This window comes from Diceros bicornis, chromosome 10, assembly GCF_020826845.1.
Source record: "Diceros bicornis minor isolate mBicDic1 chromosome 10, mDicBic1.mat.cur, whole genome shotgun sequence".
In the NCBI taxonomy this organism is placed as follows: domain Eukaryota; kingdom Metazoa; phylum Chordata; class Mammalia; order Perissodactyla; family Rhinocerotidae; genus Diceros; species Diceros bicornis.
In genome coordinates, this window is record NC_080749.1 from 41,665,925 (window position 1) to 41,692,069 (window position 26,145).

A 26,145-nucleotide genomic window follows, 5' to 3' on the forward strand; every position below is an offset into this window, starting at 1 on the left:
GGGAGACTAGCCCCCTTGAGGGAAGCCGGGGAGCCGGCCCAGAGATGTGGGGCGGGGAGGCGCTGCGCCCGCGCCCCGCGGAAAGTTCGCGCGCCGCGCCCCAGCGGGTCCCGAGAGCCGACGCAGCCCGGGGCGGGGAGGGGCGGCCCGGTCGGGCGCGCGAGAGGAAGGTGCCTTCGGGAACACGCGCAAGGGCGGGGATTCGCGCTGCCAATGAGGCCCGGGTGTGGGCCGTGCGAGGCGGGGGGACGGGCCGGAGCGCAGCTTTCGCTGTGGCAGCTGCCGGAGCAGCGGCCGCCTCGGGAGCCGGAGGAGAGGCAGCCGCAGAGCGCCGAGCTGGCCGTGCCCGGAGGCCCGGCCCTGGGGGTGGGGAACCGCGCCGAGGAGCTGGAAACTTTCCCGGCAGGTAACTCCCGCCGCCCTGGCGCAGCCGCGAGCCTCCGTGCGTCCCGGGCAGGGCCAGCTGCAGCGGTGCAGAGGGGAGGAGAGGGTCCCAGGGAGGAGGAGAGGGTGATGGGGAGAGTGGAAAGGCATGTGGGAAAGTTTCTGGAGCCTCCCTCCCCGCCTTCGCTGGGCACACCCGGGAGCTTTCCGGGGATAGGCACGGACATGTTGGGCGCCCTGGGCCTTGGTCCCGGCGGCTCTGGAGAATCAGCGCCTTCCCTTCGCCGTCCCCTTCGCTACGGACCGAGCGGGTCTCCGGCGGAGCTGGGGTTCGGGGACACCGGGAACGCGCAGCGGCACGCTCGAGTTTCGGGATAGCCTCTGCCCGGCGCACCTCCTCGCCCCTTTTCCCGCTTTCTCTGTAGCTCTCTGGCTTAGCAAGGGCCTGGGCTGCGCCTGGCACCTGGAGCGGGGGAGGCGGGGGAGAGGCGCGCCTGGTACCGGGGGACCGGGGCGCCCCCGGAGTGAAGGGGAGCGCGGGTCGCGAAGTTGCCGAGTGAAATTAAGCCGGAGGGAGGGGTGCCGTATTGCCCCATTCTGGGCTGAAAGTCTGTTGCTTCGCTTCCAAGCACACTGCGATTAGCTTATCCACGTTCTTTTGGGGGGGGGTGAGCTAGGATTAGACATTGAGGGGGAGCTGAGAAAGACAAGAATTGTATCAAGACTATGAATCCCCTTGTTCTTGGAGAGTGGAGGGGGTCACTTTTGGGGGACTTATGTCAGGGCGCACGTTCTTCATGGAAGATTTTGGGGTGCGGACACGCAGCGCTGGGGGCGTGTGAGGCTCCTGGCTTTGGCCCGGCAGCTTTCCGGAACGGCTGGCGCGGAAGGAAGCCCTAGGCATTGTGTGGCATGTTTGCGCACAGAAACGTCTCTGGACCGGCGTTCTCAAAACTTATTTGACTTATTGTGTAAAGCTCCGGGAGGAAATGCGGCAGAGGCCAGGTAGAAATACGGCGCCGCATCCAGGGGTTCGGAGGACGCCGAGCTGGGCGACAGTCTTCCTCTCACAAACGCCTCCAGCCCACTCTTAGCAGCCTCAGATCCCGGTGCCTCGTGGGATGGGACTCGTCTCGGTAGCGCTGTTTCCTGCTGGAGTCAACTCGAGGAGGTTAGGAGGGCAGCTTCATCTTGAACTTGACCCTCGAAGCAGCGCCGTGTGGGCGGGTTACAAGGTAAAGGGAAGTTGAGTCTACTCAACGCGGGATGGGCCTCGAACTCTGGCACGGAAAGGAAGTGCCTGGTTCAGAATCCTTGAGGAAAGGGCTTAGGACTGCTGAGGTCGCTAACTCTGGAACTGCCAGACCACCAGACTGCAGAAGTTAATGTGTTTGGAGGGTGTGGGGATGGGAGAGGAAAGGAGAAACCTGGTGTGGTGGTGCAGACAGTTGGTATTTCTCTGTAGTGGAAGTGAAGGGAGTCTGCATTTCTGCCTTCACCGGATCCGCTACTCTCTCTCTCTTTTTTTTTCCTTCCTGGGTCATCTTGATTCCTGCCAGGCTGGCACTCCTGGGATGGGAGAGGGGAAGGAGAAGAAAGCCGTTGTGGAGCGTCTCTGGCCAGCTTGGAGGTCTTTCAGATCTGCTGCTAGGAAGATTCCTGGATTTTAACAGCTGCTTCTTGATTGCTGAGAATGAAAGAATTTATGAGCGACTGAGAGATGTTCATTATAGTGGTAGTCTGAATGTTGTACTCATCTAAGCTACTTAAAGATCTCAAGGGACCTTCCCTTAGAGTATGGCAGTTTCTGCAAAGTTTGTGTCAGCCAGAATGCTTGGTGGGTGTCAGTCAGAACTCATCGTAAATATATCCTGGCGGTATGAAGATGAAAAGTATGCCGGAGTAAAGGAAATATGGTATCTAACATCCTTCAGGACTTCCTCCTAGGGTTGCTCCTGTTACCTGCCAAGTGAACTCGGTCCAGCCTTCCGGACTGTTGTGATTTGACAATAAGGGATGGGAAATAGTGTCATCGATTTTACTGGAGGCAGGAAAGTCCAGAAATAAATTTAAGGTCAGTTTTCATGACCCTTTCTTTCAGCTGTGATGCCACAGACTTAACTTTTGCTGGGACTTGGAGGCAGTGGTTTTCCTGCTTTCTTGGTTTAACCACCAGAATGTCCAGATTATCATAATTTATGTCCGTTGTGAAACTAAAACGTAACTGATTCAGTCAGCCTTTTTCTGCTTCCCATAACAGCCTGTAGGGAAAAGAACATTTTGTCTCTTTAACCACACGCAATTTATTTGGTGCCATAGTGGGTTTTTGATACTGGGTGATTGAGGGCACAATTTTAAGGACAATGAAATTGTCTCAATTAAATTATCCATTTTTAGGCAACATCTCCCTCCGAGTTGCCGATTAATTCTTTATCTCCCAGGGAACATTAAAACCAGTATCCCTGGGTTGGTAGAACTGTAATCCATATTATAATGATGCCTGCCAGCATAGCTGGAGGTTGATGTTATGTTGAAGTTTCCATTAGACATTTCTAACCCCATTGTAAAGGTTTTGTCTGGGTTGGGTTGAAAGTAGGCTGTCTCAGTCAGAGAAATGGCTTTATTTTTATATTTCTGATGAAAAGTTTAGGTTAAGTTGTAAGTTACAGGAGTAAAGTTTACAAAAACAAAGGAGATGGGTAGGTAGATAGGTAGGTAGATATGTATGTATATTGCTAGGGAGGGATTTGTTTTAGTCCCTAGGATAGCTTTGTTTTGAACTAACTTTTAAACGCATATTTCAGTGATGGGAAAACTAGAACCTCCCCCCAACCTCCCATAAGTACGAATGTGTTTCTGTACAAGGCTTTTAAGGCTTTCTGGGCCTTGGTTTTCTTGTTGTTATCATCCCTAAAATGGGATTACCTTTTGACCCTAAAGTCCTGTGACTCTCCAGGAGTTTGAGAAATGTAGGCATTCTGGAGCCAGTGCTATAATCTTAGAACAGTGCTTTGGGGTTTATAAAGGGCTTTACTAACATGTTTTATCCTTGAACCCTCAGTTAAGGAAACTGAGCCTGGGCGAGTTAGATCAGTTTGTTTGATATCATCTGTAAATGGTGGAGTTGAACTTGAACCTAAGGCTTCTAATTCTCCCTATTCCCTCCCCCACATCTCTCTCTATTGAGTCACCTGTGAATTGGCTTAAACTTGACAAACAGACTAATGTTAAAGGTGGCAATTTCTCACAGTGTTTCATTATTAGTTATTCTGGTTTCAAAACCCCAGGGTTAACATCTATGCTTTGATGTCAGAGATTAAAAACAGTTCAGTAATAATGCTAATAAAACTTTCTCCCCAAGAGAGTTTCAGAAATTCATATACCTGAAACTAATCATTTGTTTATTTTCAACTTCTTTTTATTAAGTAGGCGTCAGGGTCTAGTGTGATTTATAATCCGGTCTAGTAACCCAGACAGCATTCTTAAGGAAATCACTTCTCAGATCTGTATGTCTGTTGTAAAATAAGAAATGAACATATCATTTGCCTTTCATCTTGGTATCTCTCAGCTGAATTACAAAGCCTGGATAAATGTCCCTGTTTTGGTGTCATTGTACTTGGGCTCTTTCTACTGATGTCTGGTGAAGTCTGATTTTGCAGCACTTTCTGTGCTAGATAAATTCTTCCCTTACGCCATTGGTTTAACGGTAAAGAAGTAGTAGGCTGCAGGTGACCCATTTTCACTCTAACTCTAAATATTTGTACCGTGTCCTGCTTGCCTATTTAAGAGTACTGAGTGCAACTTGACACTCATCGGGAAGCTGGAATGGATTTTCTTTAAAAGGTTCTAAAATAAAATTATGTGCTAAGCTATAGGCTCTTTTATGTCTGAGCAGCCTGTCCATCTTTCAGCTTTTTAGACTTATTCTCAGAAGACTATCTTTTCAAAATATTAAGCAGTGGGTTTAAACCTGAAGAAGAGGATATATCAATCAGTACCAATTGACTGACTGTAAGGGCTGCCATTTCCGGGTGTGTGAGGAGAGCTTCACGAAGCAGGATTTGCTAATAAAGTTGGGAGACTGTTGTCAGTGTACCAGAAGGGGACAAGAGCAGCAAAGCCGAAGAATGGCTTCTGTTTTTTTATTATCAGGAGAATGGATTTTTGAAGGATAGGGGAGGACTTTTGATAAGGAAGGCTATCAGGAAACATTATCTTCTGAAGAGTGAAAGGGGTTCTGGTTTGGTTTGGCTGTGTTTCTGATGGGGTTTGCCCTTCTAGCATAGATGTTGTCTTTAGGGGCTTCTGCAAGTGTGTGTGTCAAAGAGAATATTATGGAAAGATGAGTTCCAGAGGCAAGAATGTCAAGGACAAGAAAAGTGTTGCAGCAGAATGGCATAGTCCCGGGATTTTAGCATAGGTTTTGCCACTACCATGAGGGAATTTGTAAGTACAAATCTTCCGGCCACAATTGGATATGGATGTGAACCCAGGATGTTCAGCCATGTAGCCCGGAGCCACGGTGACTCACCACCTTCCCTGCCCCACCCCAGCACACCTAGGGTTACTTGCCTATCTTGGCCGGTGGCTTATTATCTCTGTGAGTGGGGGTGGGGGGCGGGGCAGTCTCAAGAAACACTTGGCTATGACCTTTTCATGCATATATACTCATGAAAGAACGAAATCCTATATTACGTGTGCTTTTGAAATATGAAAAAGATTCCACATACAAGGGTGCATAGAATGTATTTGCACGGTTTAGAGTACAGTATATACTTAACGTAATGTGTTTTTTCCCCCCTATCATATCAGTACATTCTTTTTTGGCACTGTTTTAATGGCTGTTTAGTAAATCCATTACACACATTACCATAATTTATTTAACCAGTCTATTTTGACATTTAGGTGTGTGGGAAAGAAATATCTCTTAGGCTATCAGACTTTGGCTCAGATGTGATTTATTCATCATTAAATCACCAGGGACCCAGCGCGGTGCCTGGCACACAGGGGTACCTGACTGCTGGTAGCTTCAAAATCTCACATCATCAAGAAACTGACTCCTTGCTCTTAGTTCCAATTTGGGAAAACCCTCGAGAGAACCTGGATTGGCCTGAGGCCAGCCAAAGGAGAATTACGTTGGCAGTCCCCATTAGATCCGTAAGATGGGACTGTGAGGAGACAAAGTATCCTACAAAGAAGGGGGTTATTGTTAAGGGAAGAGGGAGGGAGCTGGGTAAACAAAAAGAGCTAGCTCTCTAATGAAGGATCTGTTTCCAAAAGTGGTATTTCTGGTCATAGCAACATACCAACATGCCAAAGGGTAGGAACGTTTTTAATGCTTCTGTGCTGTACACCCCATAGTCTCAAGGGTAGCAGACTTGTCCACATTCTGTGGGGATTTGAATTGCTGCATGCACAGGCACTTGAGTAACAGCGTATTGAATTACTGCAGAAAACTCAGGAGTTGGTCATTATTCCCAGGTAACCCATTATACTCCCTTCTCTCTGCCATGCTTTATTCTAAATTACTTGGGATTAGTAACATCAATTATTAATGTTTATTGAGTGCTTGCTGACTCTGAAGTAGATGTTAGAATTAAAAAAAATCTATGGAAATGAAACAGTGTAGTTCTTTGTTCCCCCGTTGTCTTGTCCTGCATAGGTCGAGTGCTGTGGCAGGGATGGTTTGTTGTCCATGTCACAGCATTCCCCATCCTGGTCTGCCTTTCTTCTTTTAGCTTAAACAAACAACTGTTTATTTGATTGGGATTCAGAAATTGGAGGTGGGCTCAGCTGGATGGTTTTTCTGCCTGAGCCTAGGCTCCCTCATGCCCTGGTGGTTACGTGATTCATTGCAGGGGCCATTGCTGTAATTTACCACGTTACTTGATAACACGATCCTGCTTTTGATTGGTTTTCCATTGGCCATGTGCTTTGGGGAAGTTGGGTGTGTCCCCTGCCCCAGGGAGTGAATCTTGATTAAGCCAAGTCAACTTTAGTAATACCATACCTGTTGCTAGTGATTGGTTAATAAATACATATGTGACACCTATTGGGTCCCACCATATTGGGAACCTAAGGTTGTCAGCAAAATAGAACAGGTTGACACTCTGAGGATCACAGAGTTCAAAGATGAAAGGTGCCTAAGACCACAGTGACTTTTTTTAGCTACTGAATGAACCAACCCTGAAACCACTGTGACTTAGAACTTCTTATGTGAGAAAAAATTTTGTTATTCTTTGAGGGAGTGATCTCCAAAGTGGAGTGTGCTAGACCATCCAATATGGGAGGGAAGAAAATATTAAAACTTTATCTAGAAAAAAAAATAAGCCTTACTAATATTTAATAGACAAGTCGACACTGGTTGGTATATATCTGAAAGTTTCCTGTCACTTAGGTTCTTTGAGGTCACTTGAGGGAAGAGAAGGCATTTTTACATCTTGGTCGAATTGACAATGGTACCCTCATTCTTATTCTGCTTTTGGTGAATTCTATCCATGTAAATGGACTTATGGATTATAATATCTAGTTTTAAGTAAACTGATTCCTACAAAATGAGCAAGTGGCTTAAAAAGATTCTTGCAAAAAAAGTTTAATAATAATGATATAAGTACACAGGAACAAGAAAATGTCTTATGAGATTAGGAAATGACTTTTAAATCAAATTTAGTAAGTTCGTACCAAAATTGTGTATGGATTTGTATTAATAAATAAAAATAAACTTAAGAATCCTGTTTGTGGGGCTGGCCCCGTGGCTTAGGGGTTAAGTGCTGGAGCTCCACTGCTGGCGGCCTGGGTTTGGATCCTGGGCGCGCACCCACGCACCACTTGTCAGGCCATGCTGTGGCGGGTCCCACATAGAGTGGAGGAAGATTGGCACAGATGTTAGCTCAGGGCCAGTCTTCCTCAGCAAAAAGAGGAGGATTGGCATGGATGTTAGTTCAGGGCTGATCTTCCTCACAAAAAAAAAAAAAAAGAATGCTGTTTGAATCATTCTCATTTTTTAAAAGGTTTTTTTTCATGAGGAAGATTGGCCCTGAGCTAACATCTGTTGCCAGTCTTCTTTTTGCTTGAGGAAGTTTGTCCCTGAGCTAACATCTGTGCCAGTCTTACTCTATTCTTTGTATATGGGACATCACCGCAGCATGGCTTGATGAGCAGTGTGTAGGTCCATGCCCAGGATCTGAACCTGTGAACCCCAGGCCACCGAAGCGGAGCACACAAACTTAACCACTAGGCCACCAGGCTGGCCCCTTGAAAAAGTTTTTAATGGATGTTTTATAATGTTTACATTACATTAGTGTACACATGTAATTCATAACTGTAGGTTTTTTTTTATTGATGTTTTAATAGTTTTTAACATTGTGAAATTTTGGGTTGTACATTTTTGTTTGTCCATCACCATATATATGACTCCCTTCACCCCTTGTGCCCATCCCCCACCCCCTTGCCCCTGGTAACCACAATACAGTTTTCTCTGTCCATGTGTCAGTTTATATTCCATATATGAGTGAGATCATACAGTGTTTGTCTTTCTGGCTTGTTTCACTTAACATAATACGCTCCAGGCCCATCCATGTTGTTGCAAATGGGACGATTTTGTCTTTTTTTATGGCTGAGTAGTATTCCATTGTATATATGTACCACATTTTCTTAATCCAATCATCAGTCCAGGGACACTTAGGTTGCTTCCACTTCTTGGCTAATGCTGCAATGAACATAGGGGTGCATAAGCCACTTTGGATTGTTGATTTCAGGTTCGTTGCATAGATTCCTAGTAGTGGGATGGTTGGGTCATAGGGCATCTCTTTTTAATTCTTTGAGGAATCTCCATACCGTTTTCCATAGAGGCTGCACCAGTTTGCATTCCCACCAGCTGTGTATGAGGGTTCCTGTTTCTCCACATCCTCTCCAACCCTTGTTGTTTTTTGTCTTGGTGATTATAGCCATTCTAATGGGCCTGAGGTGATATCTTAGTGTTGTTTTGATTTGCATTTCCCTGATGATTAGTGATGTTGAACATCTTTTCATGTGCCTATTGGCCATCTGTATATCTTCTTTGGAGAAGTGTCTGTTCATTTCCTCTGCCCATTTTTTGATCGGGTTGTTTGTTTTTTTGTTGTTCAGTTGTGTGAGTTCTTTATATATTATGGAGATCAACCCCTTGTCAGATGTATGTTTTGCAAATATTCTCTCCCAGCTGGTGGGTTGTCTGTTCATCTTGATTTTGGTTTCGTTTGTCTTATAGAAGCTCTTTAATCTGATAAAGTCCCACTTGTTTATTTTTTCTTTAGTTTCCCTAGTCTGGGTAGGCATGTCATCCGAAAAGATTGCTTTATGACCAATGTCAAATAATGTGTTGCCTATATTTTCTTCTATGAGTTTCATATAGTTTCAGGTCTCACCTTCAGGTCTTTGATCCATTTTGAGTTAATTTTTGTGAATGGCGATAGCAGATGGTCCACTTTCATTCTTTTGCATGTGGCTGTCCAGTTTTCCCAACACCTTTTATTGAAGAGACTTTCTTTCTCCATTGTATGTTCTTAGCACCTTTGTCGAAAATTAGCTGTCCGCATATGTGTGGTTTTATTTCTGGGCTTTCAGTTCTGTTCCATTGATCTGTGTGTCTGTTTTTGTACCAGTACCATGCTGTTTTGATTACTATTGTTTTGTAGTATGTTTTTTTTTTTTAATTTTATTTATGTATTTATTTTTTTCCCCCAAAGCCCCAGTAGATAGTTGTATGTCGTAGCTGCACATCCTTCTAGTTGCTGTATGTGGGACGCGGCCTCAGCATGGCCAGAGAAGCGGTGTGTAGGTGCGCGCCCGGGATCTGAACCTGGGCCGCCAGCAGCGGAGCGCGCACTTAACCGCTAAGCCACAGTGCCGGCTCCTGTAGTGTGTTTTGAAGTCAGGGATTGTGATGCCTCCTGCTTTGTCCTTTTTTCTTAGGATTGCTTTAGCTATTCAGGGTCTTTTGTTGCCCCATATAAATTTTAGTATTCTTTTTTCTATTTCTGTGAAGAATGTCATTGGGATTCTGATTGGGATTGCATTGAATCTGTAGATTGCTTTAGGTAATATAGACATTTTAACTATGTTTATTCTTCCAATCCACGTGCATGGGATATCTTTCCATTTCTTTATGTCATCGTCGATTTCTTTCAGTAATGTCTTGTAGTTCTCATTGTATAGGTCATTCACCTCCCTGGTAAGATTTATTCCTAGGTATTTTATTCTTTTTGATGCAATTGTAAATGGTATTATCTTTTTGAGCTCTCTTTCTGTTAGTTCATTATTAGCATACAGAAACGCAACTGATTTTTGTATGTAGTGTTTTAATTATGTATAAATTATATATAACTTATAACATGTTGGGGGTACATGTTTAATTTTTTTATTGTTAGGGCTGCATGATCAAAAAAGTTTTGAGACCTCAGTGTAAGTTACTTTTAGTCACATATTTTTCGTTACTTGTAGCTTAAAGCATCATAGCTGATACAAGGACAGATAAGAGCCCATGGCTGTTCCCCTTTTATTCGTAGCTTTCAAGATTCTCCATGATCTTGTTCAGAACTTTTTTTTCCAGATCCTCTTGTCCTCTCTGTGTCTCTGCAAATGCCACTGACCTCCTGGCATTCCATAACTGTCACAGATTTTGTTTCAATTTTACCTCTTATGAGGCTGTTCTGCCGTCCCCCTACCACGGAAATTTTCATTGTCCTTCAAGGGCTAGCTCAAATAAATATTGCTTTTCATTAACATTTTTCGGCCTAGCTCAAATAAATATTGCTTTTCATTAACATTTTTCTGATTTCTCCCTTCCACATTTATTATTATTATTATTTTTTTGTGTGTGTGTGTAAGGAAGATCATCCCTGAGCTAACATCTGTGCTGATCCTCCTCTTTTTTGCTGAGGAAGACCAGCTCTGAGCTAACATCTATTGCCAGTCCTCCTCCGTTTTTTTTTCCCTCAAAGTCCCAGTAGATAGTTGTATGTCATAGTTGCACATCCTTCTAGTTGCTGTGTGTGGGACGTGGCCTCAGCATGGCCGGTGAAGCGGTGCGTCAGTGCGCGCTCCGGTTCCGAACCCCGGGCCCCCAGTATCGGAGCGCGGCCACTGTGCCAGCCCTCCCTTCCACATTTAAATGATTCCTTCTATGTAATCCACCTAGCACATTGCTTGTACGTTCATTATAATATTTTTCTCTTTTTGCCTTTTATTATTAAGTTGTTTGCCTGCTTGCTTTGCCTATAGGTTGTAGGCTTCTTGATGGTTGGGGTCCTGTCTTGCCTTAGTCATTTTTTTTTAAATTGATTGGTTCCCCTTCTGGGAGAAAGAGAGATGGGCAGAGAACCCACAGTTGTTAAACACTGCTCTGTGCGTTACCATGGGGAGGTTCTCTCTTCTCCGGCCCTCTACAGCTTTAGGAGGTAGAGAGCTCCATATATAGGTAACAGGTCTGAGGACAAGGAGCACACTTGGCTAAGACAGGAGGATCCAGGATCCAAACCCGGGTCATTTTCGTTCCAGAGCTGTCTGTCTGCCTTCAGACGTGTACCCTGCAGTTACACATTGTCCTTCTTTCACATGGGAACACTGACATGGGTGCAAATGGGGAGCTCCGTGGGATGATGGTGCAAAAACATTGCTGGACAATCCTAGGCGGTTGCAGTGAGTTCAAAGGAGCGTCTGCTCTCCTTGTGGAGTAACAGGAAAGGCCTGGAGGAGGAGATACTTGAAGATCTAAGTCCCTGTGGACGGTTAGCTGTCTGCAAGTACCACCAAGCAAAATCGTGGGAAATAGTCTGCGTGGTAGGGTCTGACCCCAGTGTCCCTGGTGGGAGACAGGAGGTGATGGGCTCTGTAGTGCTCAGCTGAATCAAATTATTTATGCCGATATTCTGTCCGTGGTAAGGATAATTGAGGGGTGACAAGTTGTCAGCTTTCAAGTTGAGTCACGTTAGATATATGCTGCCATGATGAAAAACAGACATCTCTCCTGGGTTTTGAGGGTCAGATGACAGAATGTATATAAAAGGATTTTGAACGTTGTAAATTGCCTCCCAGATGCAAGGGAGACATCAAATTTGATTGTTTCTTTGTAGCAGTGACTTCTAGCTCAGATTTCTTTGTTAGCCATTTTTGTTTTCTTTTAAGTGTATTTCCAAAGAGTTTTTAGGTGTTGAGGCTCTTAAATGGAATGACACAATACAGATATTAGTTGAAAGCTTGCTGTAAAACTTTTAGCCACGGAGTAAGTAGAGTTTGTGATGAGGTGAATCCTTCTTGGGATCTTTTATGAGAGATATGAAATCACCCATTTATGAAAATAGGATTGCTTCTGGTGCATAAAGATGGAAATCTGGGGGACTTGGAGGTAAATTACAGGAAACTCTTAAGTACCACCGGAAAGACCTTCAAAAATTTTCATTCCATGTTGTTGTTGTTGTTACTATGAAGCCAGTAATTTATTTTGAAGAGTCATTGGGGAGGGTTTGGGAAACCTTTGAAATATCTCAGGGTGGTTTTAACAGTGAAAACTAGGTGTGGTTTGACAACTTTGATGAATTAAAATCTATTCTATTGTAGATGTCCAAGGAAATGGATGTGAATAAGTAAAATTTAACTGCATTTGAGGGGAATTTTGCAGTGGGGATTTCATATTATAGAAAGAATCCAACTTATAAATGAAAACATGTTAACTTAAAGAGTAAACATAATTATTTATAGATACCAAAGAAAAAATGAGTGGCTCCTAAATTGCAAATAGAGGCAATTGTGAATTTTTTATTATTTGGGATTCTTGAAGCATGCATGTGACTTAAGAGAGCCTTACCTTAGAGTGATTTATCTAGATAAAGCAGCAGTTCCCAAAGTGGGTTCCTTGGAAACTGATTCTCAGGAAATTAATAGACGTTATGCAGAGAAAAAAGGATCTATGTTCAAGTAAGTGGGAAAATCTGGGTTAACCAATGTAAAATGTGTATTTTTCACTGCAGAACTTTTGAGCACCCTTATTTCTAGTGTCCATTCTGAATCTCCTTGAAGGGAAACAGTGTTTAGTATTTCCCGAATGCATTGAACTGTAACTTTTTTGCAAAGCATCTTTTGGCCAGAGAATGATGTTGGGCTGTTTAATTTGCTGAAATATTTTAAAGCAAATGCCAGACATTATATAATTTCACCCAACAAACTTAAGTATGCATTACTAACTAAGAACTTAAGAAAAAAATCACTTCATCATCACTTTTAATAAAATTTACAATAATTTTTTAATGTCATCTAATTATCCCCCAAATGTCATTGTCACCATTTTTGTTTTTTGGAACCAGGATGCAGTGAAGGTTCACATAGTGCACTGTGGGTTGTTGTTATTTTTGTCCCTTTATTCTTTTTTTTTTGCTGAGGAAGATTGGCCCTGAACTAACATCTGTTGTCAGTCTTCTTTTTGCTTAAGGAAAGTTCGCTCCTTTATTCTTTTTAAATGTAGAAAAATACTATCTCAGCACCCCTTCCCTCTCTCTCCTGATTTTTAGAAGAGAACTTGTAGGATGTCTCATACTTGAATTTGTTTCCTTGTGGTAGTGTTTACCTTGTCCCTTCATCCCTGTATTTCCTATAAACTGGAGGTCAGATCTAAAGGCATGTTTAGATTCAGGTTAATATTTTTGGCAAGAATAGGTCCCAGACTATGCTCTTTTTCCCCCTGTGATGTGGGAACAGGCATTTTAGATTAGCAATTCATAAGTAGCTTTTTTTTTTCTTCACATAAAGAAGTGTAATGTCTTAGAGTTTGTTTGGAAATTAATTTTATTAGTATGTCAAGGGAGTGCAAGTTTAATTTATTCCAGTGGTGGTTGGAAACACGGTGAACAACTATTCAACTATTTTGAATAGTTGGCCTGGTTAAATGGATATAAGCTTTCAGTATATCTTAAGACTATAAACCATGTGCCTCTTGGGTAAAATGGCTTGAGTGTTAAACATTTTTGGTGGTTGAATTTTATTAAGAATGACAGGGTATCTAAATTGTAATAGTAAAACACTATTCTATAAAGATTTATTTCTAAGCACATTAATTGAGGAATATGCATTAATTCTACCTCTATTCAATAAATTTTAACAATATTTTTCTGATAAATGCTTATGCTAATTTGAAGTACAGCCGTAAATCTAAGTACACCCTCAGGGTGATAATTTTATATATACATTGTTTTGGAAACTCAGACATGTAAATAAAAGTTCCTATCATAGTTGATTTCACTAACTTAATTTGATATTTAAGATTTTTCCCTTGATATCCTTCCAAGTGCTTGTTGTATGTCTGGGAAAAATTAAACTTAAAGGAATTTTCTGTGTCTTAGTGAGGAATAGCATGGTATATATAAAGTCCCTTTGTGTGATGAATGGTAGCTATCATATGCAGTTCTCAGCGCATTCTATATTTAATCCCTAGTGGGCAGGAATACTGTTTTATACATTAAAATTTGCCTTGGACAGAGTAGGTACTTTGTAACTACAGTAGTGTGCTAAAAATGTACACACACACACACACACACTCCTTTTTTCTCCTCCCCTTTTAAAAATACAAACATATAGGGTATTGTGAAAAAAGCATGATCTTTATAGCCAAATGGACTGTGGTTTTGTGTGTGGCTCTGGGCAGTTTCCTTGACCTCTGTCTCTCTGTCTGTAAAATGGGATAGTAATTCCTGTTTCGTAGGGTCCATGCCAAGACTAGAGGTGAGAACCTATATAAAATGCTTAGCACTGTGCCTGGCTCATAGGTGCCCCAAACAGGTCTTTCTCTCCCTTCTCCTCCTCTTAACTGTGTTTTTAAATTCAACTTTCTGGATCAGTATTTGAATGGCAGTTTTTGTTTGTTCTGAGTGTTTTTAAAATTGCTAATTTTAAGGTAGTTGTTACAGAAGTCCAGATAAGACCTTGATTTCAAGATAATCTGTATAGGTAGTTGGTTACTTCTATATTTATATGAAATGTTTTGAACAAACAAGTGGGACATTTTTAGATGGTAATTTATAGAGGAGAAGGAACCAGAGAAAAAAGGGTATTTTATTATTGGCTTGAGGATATTGCTAACAAGTCTGGTTTTAATGAAAATTAGTGTTTTAAAAATCTGTTTGCTATGACTGTGAGAACATGAGAGGCTCCACAGCCTTCAGTGAAGTTTTGCTTGAGTGTGGTTTGGAACAATAAACTTTATTTTATTTAGATGGAGCATGACTGTAGTGCCACACTCAAGTCATATGTGTGTGTTTATTTATGAACAGGGCTATCGCCAACCAGGAGAGCAGCCTTCCCTACAGAACAGAGGGGTCAATGCTTCCCTAAAGGGATTCAGTCCTCACAGTGGAGAGGAAGAGGAGAGTTCTTACTGGCTTGTGTCCTGTTAAAGACTCACTCAAAGGGAGAATCAATATATCCTAAATTTTGAATAGGAGAAGTCAAGGAAAAGTTTGGAGGCTGCTTAAGTAGACATTTATGGGCCTTGGCTTCTTGGTATTTATGAGTAAACCAAGAAGTATCCTCTTCTCTCAGCGATTTCCAAGTCTTGGGACATTTGACTTTGTTATTGGCTTGTGCAGGAAAAGATCTCAGGAAGACCAGGACTTGCACTGCTCCCTGCTTACGTGGTACCTGTACTGTGAGAATGAACTTGATCCCCTAAGGGCACTCAAGTCCACCTGCACTTGAGCTTTTTACCCTTTTTTCCTACCATTAAGTAACAGTTTTGTTTATCCTTTCCTTTCTGAAATGTTTTATTTAAACCAGAGGGACCCCTTAAACTGTCCAGCTCCACATACCAAGAGTCAAGCCGGGAGGAATCAAAGAGCGTGATGTCCCCCTCCCATCATGGGAGAAGTGAGGAGATGCCATTTCTAGAAGGAAGGTGATGAGTTCTAAGCCAATGGAATTTTTAGACATTTCACCTTCAGAGGACTTTTTGCTTCCTTCGTTAAGAGCAGTCTTAGCCAGCTCAAGGAATATAATATCCTTATGAGTTTTAGAAGTAAAAAGTTACCATGAAGGTGTTAACTGTTTGACAAATTAGAAACTGTTTTCATTTGTCAGAGGGTGGTGGAAGTCTTGCATTAATTTTTCCAACAAATATTTCTTGAGGGCTGTTATTGTGCCCTTCTGAGTTTGAGGCCCAGCTCTGTGTCTCAGTCCAAGGAGACAAGTGCATGCATAGTACAAATGGTAGAGAGACACATGTGCAGCAGGACAGCAGAGGAGGAAGGGAGGAGGGGGAGGAGTTGGTGGCTGGGGAAGGCTTCAGGGAGGAGCTGAAGGATGCATAGCACTTTGCCAGGTGGGGAAGAGGGTGAGGGGCTTTCTATGAAGGGAGCATGATGAGCAGAAGCCGGGAGGCATGAAAATACAAGTCATGTTTGGGGTGTTGTTACTAGAACAGATGGTGCTTGGCATTTGGGTACAGTGGCAGGGAGGAGAGATCCAGATTGCAAAAGGCCTTGCGTGCCAGGCTAAAAAGTATGGACTTGATCCTATAAAGCAAGTGATAGCTGTCGAAGGTTTTGAAGCAGGGAGATGATGTAATCAGAGCTGTGTGTTGGAGAAAAGCTTTGGCAGCAGTGATGTGGAGGAGAGACTGGCATGGGGACAGATGGGTGGCAGGGCTCTCAGTTATGAGGCTTTTGAAATAGGTGAGGTGAGAGAGATGATGTTTGAGGCCTGAGTTACTAGGAGGAAGAGAACTGGTGTCTGTTGAATACCTTTTTTATTGTGCATTTAGGTGCATCAGCTTGGGTAATCTTCACAAAAAACTTCTCATAGAGTGCTGTTGTCGTCATCCTCATTTTGCAAAGAAGGAAATGTGCTCAAAGTGACCTGGCTCAGCTGAGATTTGAACTCAGGTTGACAGTCCTGTGCCACCATGCTTTTAGAACAGAGGGAATGAGAACACAAAGGGTGCACATGGGAGATGATTTTTGTGGCGAAATGGAAGCTTCTTCCAGAACAGAAAAGGAATACTTGGCAGCTGACTGAAGGTAGAGAGTAAGGCTATTTCCAGGCTGGGCAGCAAGGTGTGGGCGATAAATGATACAAGTAACTGAGAACTCGCTCTGGAGGGGAGGGGCAGGGTTTGGGGTTCCTCTGGGATACCCAGTTGGAAATGCCCGGTAGGCAATTGGAAATTTGGTTCTTGAAGCGGCATCCCAGCCTCCCTGTGGAAACTCCTTTAAGTCCTCAGGGTAGGCTTGGGGTAGAACTTGTGTAGGAGGGGATGGGTAACATAACCCCTGCTCCTGGAGCCCCTAGTCCTAATCTGTATTGCATTGCTCATAGGAGTCACTTGGGACACTTCTTTTTTTTTTTTTTTTTTTAATATATATATATATTTTTGGTGAGGAAGATTTGCCCTGAGCTAACATCTGTGCCAGTCTTCCTCTATTTTGTATGTGGGTCCCCGACACAGCATGGCTGCCGACGAGTGGTGTAGGTCTGCGCCTGGGAACCAAACCTGGCCGCCAAAGCGGAGCACGCCAAACTTAATCACTAGGCCATGAGGCCGGCCTCTTGGGACACTTTTTATAAGTGTACATTTCCAATCCTTGCCCATGGGTGGTGTTTCAGTAGGTCTGGAATGGGGTTTGGCAATCTGCATTTATATTAAGATCCTGGGTTAAGTGAGGCAGGTTGCAACAGGATCATGCTTTTGAGAATGTCTGTCTCTGAATGGCCTAGGCTGTCTTTTAATTTTGTGTCTTTCAGGGAGCTTTTAAATAGCTCCTTAAACAATATGACCTTGATCTCTAGTAAAAAGCAACACCTCGGAAAATTGCTTGTGTTTAGGAACTTAGGTACATTTATATTTAATTCTGCCAAGGATGCTTTTTAGTTATTTGGATTAATACTCAGAAGTAGCAGGCCGTCAAAATTAAGTTTGTTTTTGCCTTTTAAGTGGACCTTTGGCAAGAGATTTCTAGTGAAATTAGATTCTGAGTATTTTTTCTTGCTTTTGAAAAAGAAGTTGGAGGAGGGAACCTGGGACGTAGAGAGTGAGGATTAATACCTGGAGTTCTTGGTGTGCCTAGGAATGGCCTAGGTTGTCACAAATTAAAAGTCACCGAATGGGGATCTGATGTACAGCATGGTGACTATAATTAACAATACTATATGGTATATTTGAGAGTTAAGAGTGTAGATGTTAAATGTTATCACCACACATGTTCAAAAATGGTAATTATGTGAGGGGATGGATGTGTTAACTGACCTTATTGTGGTAATCATTTTGCAATATATATGTGTTTCAAATCATCACGTTGTATACCTTAAACTTACGTACGTTCTATGTCAATAATATCTCAATAAAGCTGGAAAAAAAGTCACTGAAAAGTACTCAACTCTTTGAAATCTGGGTTTTAAATCTTATCAACCAACTGGCTATTATACCATTTGCTTATTATTAATCATGACCCCAGCCTAGGGCCCTCTCCTTATCCTCTTTGTGTAAGTTGTCTTCTTTTTTTTATTGAGATATAATTGACATGGAACATTATATTAGTTTCAGGTGTACAGCATAGTGGTTCGCTATTTGTGTATTTGTGACATGATCACCACAATAAGTCTCATTAACATCATCACCACCCATAGTTACAAATTTTTTTTCTTTGTGATGAGAACTTTTAGGATCTACTCTCTTAGTAACTTTCAAGTACACTGTATACAACACGGAATTGTTAGTGTACAGTGTGATGTAGTCATCATGCTGTACATTACATCCTCAGGACTTACTTATTCTATAACTGGATGTTTGTAACTTTTGACCATCTTCACCCATTTTTGCCCACCCCACACCCCACAAGGCCTATCTTTTTTTGGTGAGGGGAGGCTTTGAAGCCAGACAGACTGGGTTCAGATTCCAACTCAGCCCCTTGGTCTCAGTGTGACCCTGGGCAGGTTACCCAGTCTCCCCGAGCTTGTTTTCTGTGACTTTGGAATGCAGGTACCTTTGAAGGTTGTTTTGGGAATTGAGTGACGTAAGGTCAAACCCCTCAGACCTGCATCCAGCCATCCTTCCTTAATCTCGGGAGGGAGGAGGAGGCCTGGACGTTTGCCTCATTCAGCACACCTTAAGTGCCTACTTATTGGACTTAGCAATGTATTTAGGGCCAACTGCACAGTGCATTTCTTTACGACCAATACCTACTTTATATTCTACTTTTCCTCCAGAATTGAGAGGCACTCTTGTTTGGTTGTGGCTGGCAATAGGAGAGAAAGGATTTTTTGGTTTTTGTTTTCAGCCTATATGTCTTTTATGCCTGTGTCTAGTTACGCTTGGGGTAATTTTTGCTTCTTTGTCTCTGCTAGTGAGCAAGGTTTGGGTTCATTAACTGCTTGCTGCTGACTGGTTCATTTTTCTCATGTGTGGGAGCGAGAAGCGGCTTCCTCTTGTTTTCCCACCTTGCTAAATGCCATTACCACTTCCTACGTTAATTACAGGGCTTCCCAGCTCCCCTTCCTGAGTCCCTGACCTGGTGGAGGGGACAGGAGGAGTCTGCCTGCTCTCTAGTTGGTTGGCTTCATCACTGAATAGACGCTAATTGAGCCCTTACTTTGTGCCAGGCTCTGGGCTAAGTGCTCATTCTTAATGATCTAATTTCATTCTCTTTAAGGCCTTAAGTGGGAGCCTGCATTCTTACTGCGCCGTTTGCAGATGAGGCTTGCTATCTGGGCCCAGGTCTCATAGCAGGTTAACAGGACCGTGGTACCTGTGCTTGCAGTGCTGCCCTTCTCTCCCACCCCTTGCCCACTGATAGGCGTTTCCTGGGGTGGCTTGTCTGTGCAGAACTAGTCAACTTTTTGTGTGTGTGTGTGTGTGTGTGAGGAAGATAGGCCCTGAGCTAACATCTGCCAATCCTTCTCTTTTTTTGCTGAGGAAGACTGGCCCTGGGCTAACATCCATGCCCATCTTCCATCTTCCTCCACTTTATATGGGAGGCCACCACAGCATTACTTGACAAGCGGTGCGTCAGTGCGTGCCTGGGATCCGAACCGGCGAACCCCGGGCCGCCGCCGCGGAGCGCCTGCACTTAACCGCTTGCACCACTGGGCCAGCCCCAGAACTGGTCAACTTTTAAATCCTTTGGGGTGCTGGCCCAAAGGTCAGTTTTAGTGAGTGGTGTGGGGCCTGTAGATGCTGTGGAGTTGGGGGCTGGGGAGACAAACCTGAGACATCACTGACAGTGCTCACAGGGAGAGCAGGCTGGTAGAATGAAGCAGGGATGTTGCAGCGTGCGTATGCCTGCTTGTTCTCTTTATTTCGAATGGCTCCTGCAAGACTCTGCCTGGGTATGCCAAGTGTCTATTTGTGGATGCTGTAGACAAGATTTGCTTGTTCATAACCTCCTTTTTGTTGTCTGCCATTTTAGTCCTGCATTCTAGATTGCTTTTGGCTGACTTTTGTAGGGACTACAGTGCCCTTAGATTATCCACAATAATTTTGAAGATGTCCTGCCCTTCAGGGCTGCATATTTGACCTTCTCACTTAGCTGTCAGCATCAAAACATGTAGGCCAACAGTTTAATGGAAAGATCAGTGGTTCTGGAGTAGATTTGGTTTGAAGTTTCAGCTCTCCCTTGATGCCCTGGGATAAGTTTCTTAACTTTAGGGCCTCGGTTTCCACTTCTGTAAAATGGGAATCATTGTGCTCAGTGAGAAATAGTGTTGGTATATGGTACATCTAGAGTAGGCCTTAGCACCTGATAGGTGTTCAGAAGTTTGCTTATTCATTTCAGCTTGATTCAGTGGGTATTAAATATATTTAGTGTGCCAGACTTTGTACTAAATGCCAGCAGTTATAAAGATTAGTAAGATGGTGTTTCTGTCCTGGAGGAACTTAAAATCTAGTGGTCAGGGCTGACACATACAGTCTCATCATGAGGAGGTTCAGTGCCAAGACCTAGGCTGTGGCAGGAGAGAGCACAGGAGCATTTCCTCTGCCCCCAGGGTTGGGAGATTCTTCCCTTCCAGATGGAGGTCATACCTAAGCCCTCTCTTGCAGGATTGAGGAAGAGTTAGCCAAGCAAAGGAGGGTGGATGAGTTGCAGCCAAAGCAACAGCATGAGCAATGGATGGAGTATGTAGAACTATACGCAGCCCAGGTTTGGCTGGAAGCAGGCAGGACTGGGGACAGGAGCCCAGGGGCCCTGGTGTCTGTGAAGGTACCGGTGGGCCTGGTGGGCCTTGCTAAAGAACTTAGAACATGTAAAATTTGCTAGGATGGAAAATCAAAAAGGAAGGAAAAATAATTATATAAATAATGTTTAATAGCATCGTCAGACATTTTTATAGTGCACAGTCTGACTAAAATTATGGTGCATCCATTGCAACGAGTGAACTGCAGATGTTGAAAGAATGAGGTAGGTTTATATGTGCTCTCAAGGAAAAACTTCCAAGAATATTATTAAATGAAAAAAATATATATGCATAGAGTATCTTTGGAAGTATATGTAAGAAACTCCTTATGGCGATTGCCTTTGGGGAGGGATATGGGGGTCTGGGATGGATGACAGACTAGCTTTTTACTGCAGACCCTTTTGTACTGTTTGGCCATTTTTCCTCATGCATGCATTTTTTTAAAAAAGAAAATACTGTAAAGAAATGACTAACGTTGCACATTATCAGGTGAGCCGGAAACCAAGCGGCAGAGTATAAAAATAACTTGTGCTACTGCACTGTAATGCTATTATGCAGAGAGAGTGCTAGATTATTTCATGCTCTGACAATAATACCATTCATGGGGGGTTTTAGAGTTTCCCAGTTTCACATACATTATTTCAGTCAGAATTAATCACTTCCATCTGTGCTCTCAAAGCAATTAAAATATTTTAAGAATTATAAATGTTAAGTGATGCTCTGTAAAGTTTGGAGAAGGAGAGAAAAGAGTGATATTATTTGTTTAATGCAACATCCTTGATTTTATTCCCTTCCATTATTTGCATATGCCTTTGTAAAAAATATAATTGTAACTAAAATATACATTTACTTATAGGCTCTTCTGTTTAATATGATTGCATGTGTTTTCCCAGGGGTTGTGTAGTTGTTCTCCTTATCTTTTTGAATAGCTGCTATTTTGTGGAACACCATGATTCCTTTACCCATGGCCCCTGTGATTCTCTCATGTTCATGTGCTCTGTGTCATAGCTGTGCTGGTTTTCTGGGTTGACGTCATCTCTTCCTTGACCCTTGGAGCTGGGGTGGCCTCTTTGTCACCAGAGTGCAAGGCACAGGGGAAGGGCTCAGCAAGTGTTTTTGAAGGAGTGGATGTTCCTTTTGGGCTTGACAACAGCATTTTAAGGTAGAGATGGTAGATATGGGCAGTTTTCAGCCAAGGGAAGAGATTCAGGTTAAGCAATCTTCCCAAAGTCACACAGCAGCTACCTGAACTCGACCTTCGCTTCATTCTCCTAAGCCCGGCCCAGCAGTCTTTCCACTATTCTCGAAATCAGAATTTTCAGTAGGTTTTGCTGGGGAAAGAAATGTTTGGGTTCCATTTATGGTGATTGAACAGGATTTTGACCTTCTCGAAAAATTTAATTGCTCCTAATGTGTGTTCTGGTGATGAGTGAACTGGATTCAAACCCCAGCAGCATCTTTGACAAGTTGTATGACCTTGGGCAAGTTACTTAACATCTCTAGGTGTTAGTTTCCCATCAAACAGGTCTGAAGTCTAGGTGGGCACCCGCCTCCACAGGCTATCATAATGCACATAAAGTGTTTAAGATGCTTGGCACCTGGCACGGTCTCACTAAATGCTAATATAACTTTTTTTCCTAATGGTTTGATGAAAAAGAATAATACCAGTGTTGGTAAGGGTGATGGGGAAATGAGTACTGTCATACAGTGTTGGGAGAATTAATGGGGACAGTTCTTCTGGAGGGCCACCTGTCAATGTGCTTGATTTATTTTATTTAATTAATTTATTTTTTTTGTGAGGAAGATCAGCCCTGAGCTAACATCCAATGCCAATCCTCCTCTTTTTGCTGAGGAAGATTGGCCCTGGGCTAACATCCTGCCCATCTTCCTCCACTTTATATGGGAGGCCACCACCGCATGGCTTGACAAGCGGTGCGTCGGTGTGCCCGGATCCGAACCCCGGGCCACCAGCAGCGGAGCGCGTGCACTAAACTGCTATGCCATGGGGGCCGGCCCTCAACGTGCTTGATTTAAAACATCCCAACTCTTTGACCCAGAAATTCCAGTTGTAGAAATTTATGCTAAGGAAATAATTGTAGAAACACAAAAAGTTATATTATATGGATATTTACTGCAGTATTGCTTAATAGCAAAAAAATGAGAAAACCAAATATTTACCTCAAAAGGAGCTTGGTGAAAAACTTGGTCACCCATACAATGGGATAAGAAGCAGCTTTGTGCAGGGTGAGGGAGAGCTGAGTGGATGGTGTGGAAAGAAGTCTTCTATCTATCGTGAAGTTGAAAACCAGCAGGCTGCAGAATAGTATGTATGCTATACTCACATTTATGCTTTTTTTCCTTCAAAGTATGTATTATGTAACTGTTGGACACATTAAGAGCCTACTATGTGTAGCTTCTAAGCTAGGCCCCTTTAAATGTGTTTGTGTACATAGAAAAAACGTCTGGAAGATCTTTGGGTGCTGGGATTGAACAATTCTCTCTATTAAAAATATTACTTTTATGCTATTTTTTTTCATTCTTTATGTGTTACTGTTGTAATCCATATTTTGAAAAACACAAAACATCTTTTGCTCTTAAAAAAAAAAAAAAAGTAGGCATTCCTTTTCTCTCCACCTCCAAATTTCAACCCTTAAATTTTCTTCTTAAATTTTAAAGTTGTTAATTACTACAGTTCTCTTTTGGTCTGTCTAAAGAGAAAACCTTGTCTTTGTCCTGAATTGCTTTTACTCCATAACAAATAGCATTTGAGTACCTTCTGTGTGAATGAATGTGCTGCGTTTCGCAGTGATACTGCAAACATCTACAGTGTGTATTTGACAGCATCACTCTAAATCACTTAAAGAGTACTTAAGAAATTAAATCATTTTAATATGAAAAACATTTTCCAGTGGTTTGGGCAAAGTTACTCAGGTGTACTTGACATATCTAGTTTTAACTTTCCAGGGGGATTCCTATTTCCGGATGATGTAGATTAAACTATTAATGGGTCCTAACCTTTTTTATTTTATGATTTATAGATCACAGAATAGAATTGTTGTTTTGCAATTAATGGTAGAAGCAGAATCTCTTTTTTGTGGGGAGGAGAGAGTGAGTGGATGGGGGAGAAGAGATGTAGAGGAAGATGGTAATATATTTTAAAATTCAAACTAGATAGTCCTCATTGAAAATGGAAAAAATCAGTCTCGATGTTCATGTTTCACTTGAGATCTTTACATTGCAAAAAAGTTGTTTTTAATATTTTAGATTTGCAATCATTAAAAAAAACTTACAGCTCGTAATCAAGTTGATTTGTTTGTAGGTTTTATAATAATGTTTTGCTAAATCATAAGTAGTTAACTTCACTGCATTGGGGCTTGAGACTATGCTTCAGATTTTTTTTTTTTTTAATTTTTATTTATTTATTTTTTTCCCCAAAGCCCCAGTAGATAGTTGTATGTCATAGCTGCACATCCTTCTAGTTGCTGTATGTGGGACACAGCCTCAGCATGGCCGGAGAAGTGGTGCGTCGGTGCGCGCCCGGGATGAGAACCCGGGCCGCCAGCAGCGGAGCGCGCGCACTCAACCACTAAGCCACGGGGCTGGCCCTGCTTCAGATTTTTAAATTGAATTCTTGGCATCGTATATGAATTATATCGTAAAAGAACTACTATTTTGAGAAAAAACTGATTAGATACCTTTTTTTTAACCAGTGATACAAAAGGTATGTTTAAGTCTGCTTTTGAGTTTGCTGAAACAGACGACACTACTCTAAGAGGAAAGATGACAGGCTTGGAGCTGGACAGAGCTGAGTGTGAATTTAAGTTTTACTGTTTCCAAACTGAATGGCCATTTACAAGGCTGATTCTTGCCTTGCTGGTTGTGAAGACTAAGAGATAATGTGTGTAACACATCTGCTGCCTTATCTAGTTAAATGTTCAGCAGATACTAGTTCCTCCTGAGCTCTTACAGTTGAGATGGGGATTCCCTGGGTGAGTTGCCATTGTGTCTGTATGAGGTTGTCCTGTAGCTCTCTGTATTTATAACTCTGTGTGATCCCGTCCCGGAGGTGGCTGGCTGATGGGTACAGTGTTGTGCATTGAAAAGTTATGACAAGCTGAAAGCTGATCATTATTGCCATTGAACTTTCCAGTGTAATGGACGGTTACCATGTGTTTGTGTTATTGTCTTTTAAAAAGTGCTTTTTGTAGGGGTGGAGTGTAAATGCCAATGTAAAAATGTTAATCTTTGAAAACCCAGAGCTGGGCTCCTGTTATCAGCCACTTGAGTGTTATCAAATCTGCTAGAGGCTAACCAGATCCTGTTATGTAATCCTCCTCCACCCACCCCAAGCGCTTTGCCAGAGGGTGGATTGCCAGGGAGCCGGACACTTTAAACTGAAACTCCTCCTGGGGCTGTTATTGCTTAAGATTTTCCTTGGGTTTTTATAGAATGGGGTAATGAGAAAACTTCCAGGTGGATGGGCGGATTTATTAATACCTGTCTCCATTCACACTGTCTCCCTCCCTTGTCCCCTCCCCCCATTTAAATCTTTCTGGTCCTTTAAGGCTCCGTCACAGCCCCGCATTCCTCAGGATGCTTACCAGACAGCTCTCAATTCCACTCATCTACTTCTCTCTGTAGTAAACATATTAGCCCAGGCACCACTGTCCTTGCCTTTTATATATTAGTCTCAGATTATAGCTGACCCGAGGGCATCCTCCAGCCACGCTTTTTGCTCACTTTTCTTTGCATCTCCTACCTGCATGTGATGTGGAGCTCCAGTACACAACTGCTGATGTTCACAGACTTACGCATGTATGATATATATGTTAAATGATATGCTGTACTTTTTATTGTGTAGTTTGCTGTTTTTACATACACACATGGTGCATATTATCTTCGATTAATATGTATTTTACAAATGATTTCTGATGATTGCATGTAATTCGTATTCCAGTCTATAGGTGTAACATAATTTAACTATTTACTTATTGTTGAATTTTAAATAACAATGCAATGAACATTCTCCTACAATTTTGTTGAAAGACATCCAGCAATTAAACTGTGTTAAAATCAATATAGTAGTTAAAAAAATAAATTTGTAGAATCTGTTCGTTTTATTAGTATCTGAGTAATCACTGTGATTCGAGATTGTTCTAGGTATTGTGGAGTACACTGAGAAATAAGTATTAAAGTACTAAGGATAAAATAAAACATATATACCAATAGAAAGTGATGTCGGATATTTAAATAGACTATTTATTTAGATAAAATAGGCATTAAAGAACTTAAGCAGACAACCTAAATGTCCATCAGTGGTTCATGTGTGATCTCTGCTTTATTACATGCCTACTCATCAATCCATCTTATTTTAAAAAGTATTTCAAAGTAAGTTGCTAACATCAGTATATGTGCCCCCCCCCCCCAAAAGAAACCCCAAACCTGTTTAAAATGTAATGTCTGCAAGTTTGCTGTCCAGGCACTCACAGTTGACATGTCTGTGGTTGTGCCCTACTGAGCATAGGGGAGGATGAATCGTTGGAGAGGATAGGATGTAGGTTATGTAGGCACTGG

The 26,145-nt window shown here is 42.4% G+C and overlaps 1 protein-coding gene across 11 annotated transcripts in view; it reads left to right on the top strand.

Moving 5' to 3' along the window:
- Positions 1-277: 277 nt before the first annotated feature.
- The window catches only part of TANC1 (tetratricopeptide repeat, ankyrin repeat and coiled-coil containing 1), a 230,894-nt gene continuing 205,026 nt past the window's right edge, over positions 278-26,145 (top strand). For 8 of the 11 annotated variants that reach the window (XM_058549030.1, XM_058549027.1, XM_058549035.1 and 5 more), the window contains exon 1: positions 304-406. The gene's annotated coding sequence lies outside the window, so the exon portion shown is untranslated. Of the gene's footprint in view, positions 407-1,085; positions 1,556-1,593; positions 1,620-26,145 lie in introns of those variants that run through there. The other 3 variants (XM_058549031.1, XM_058549029.1, XM_058549028.1) reach the window with 3 other exon arrangements.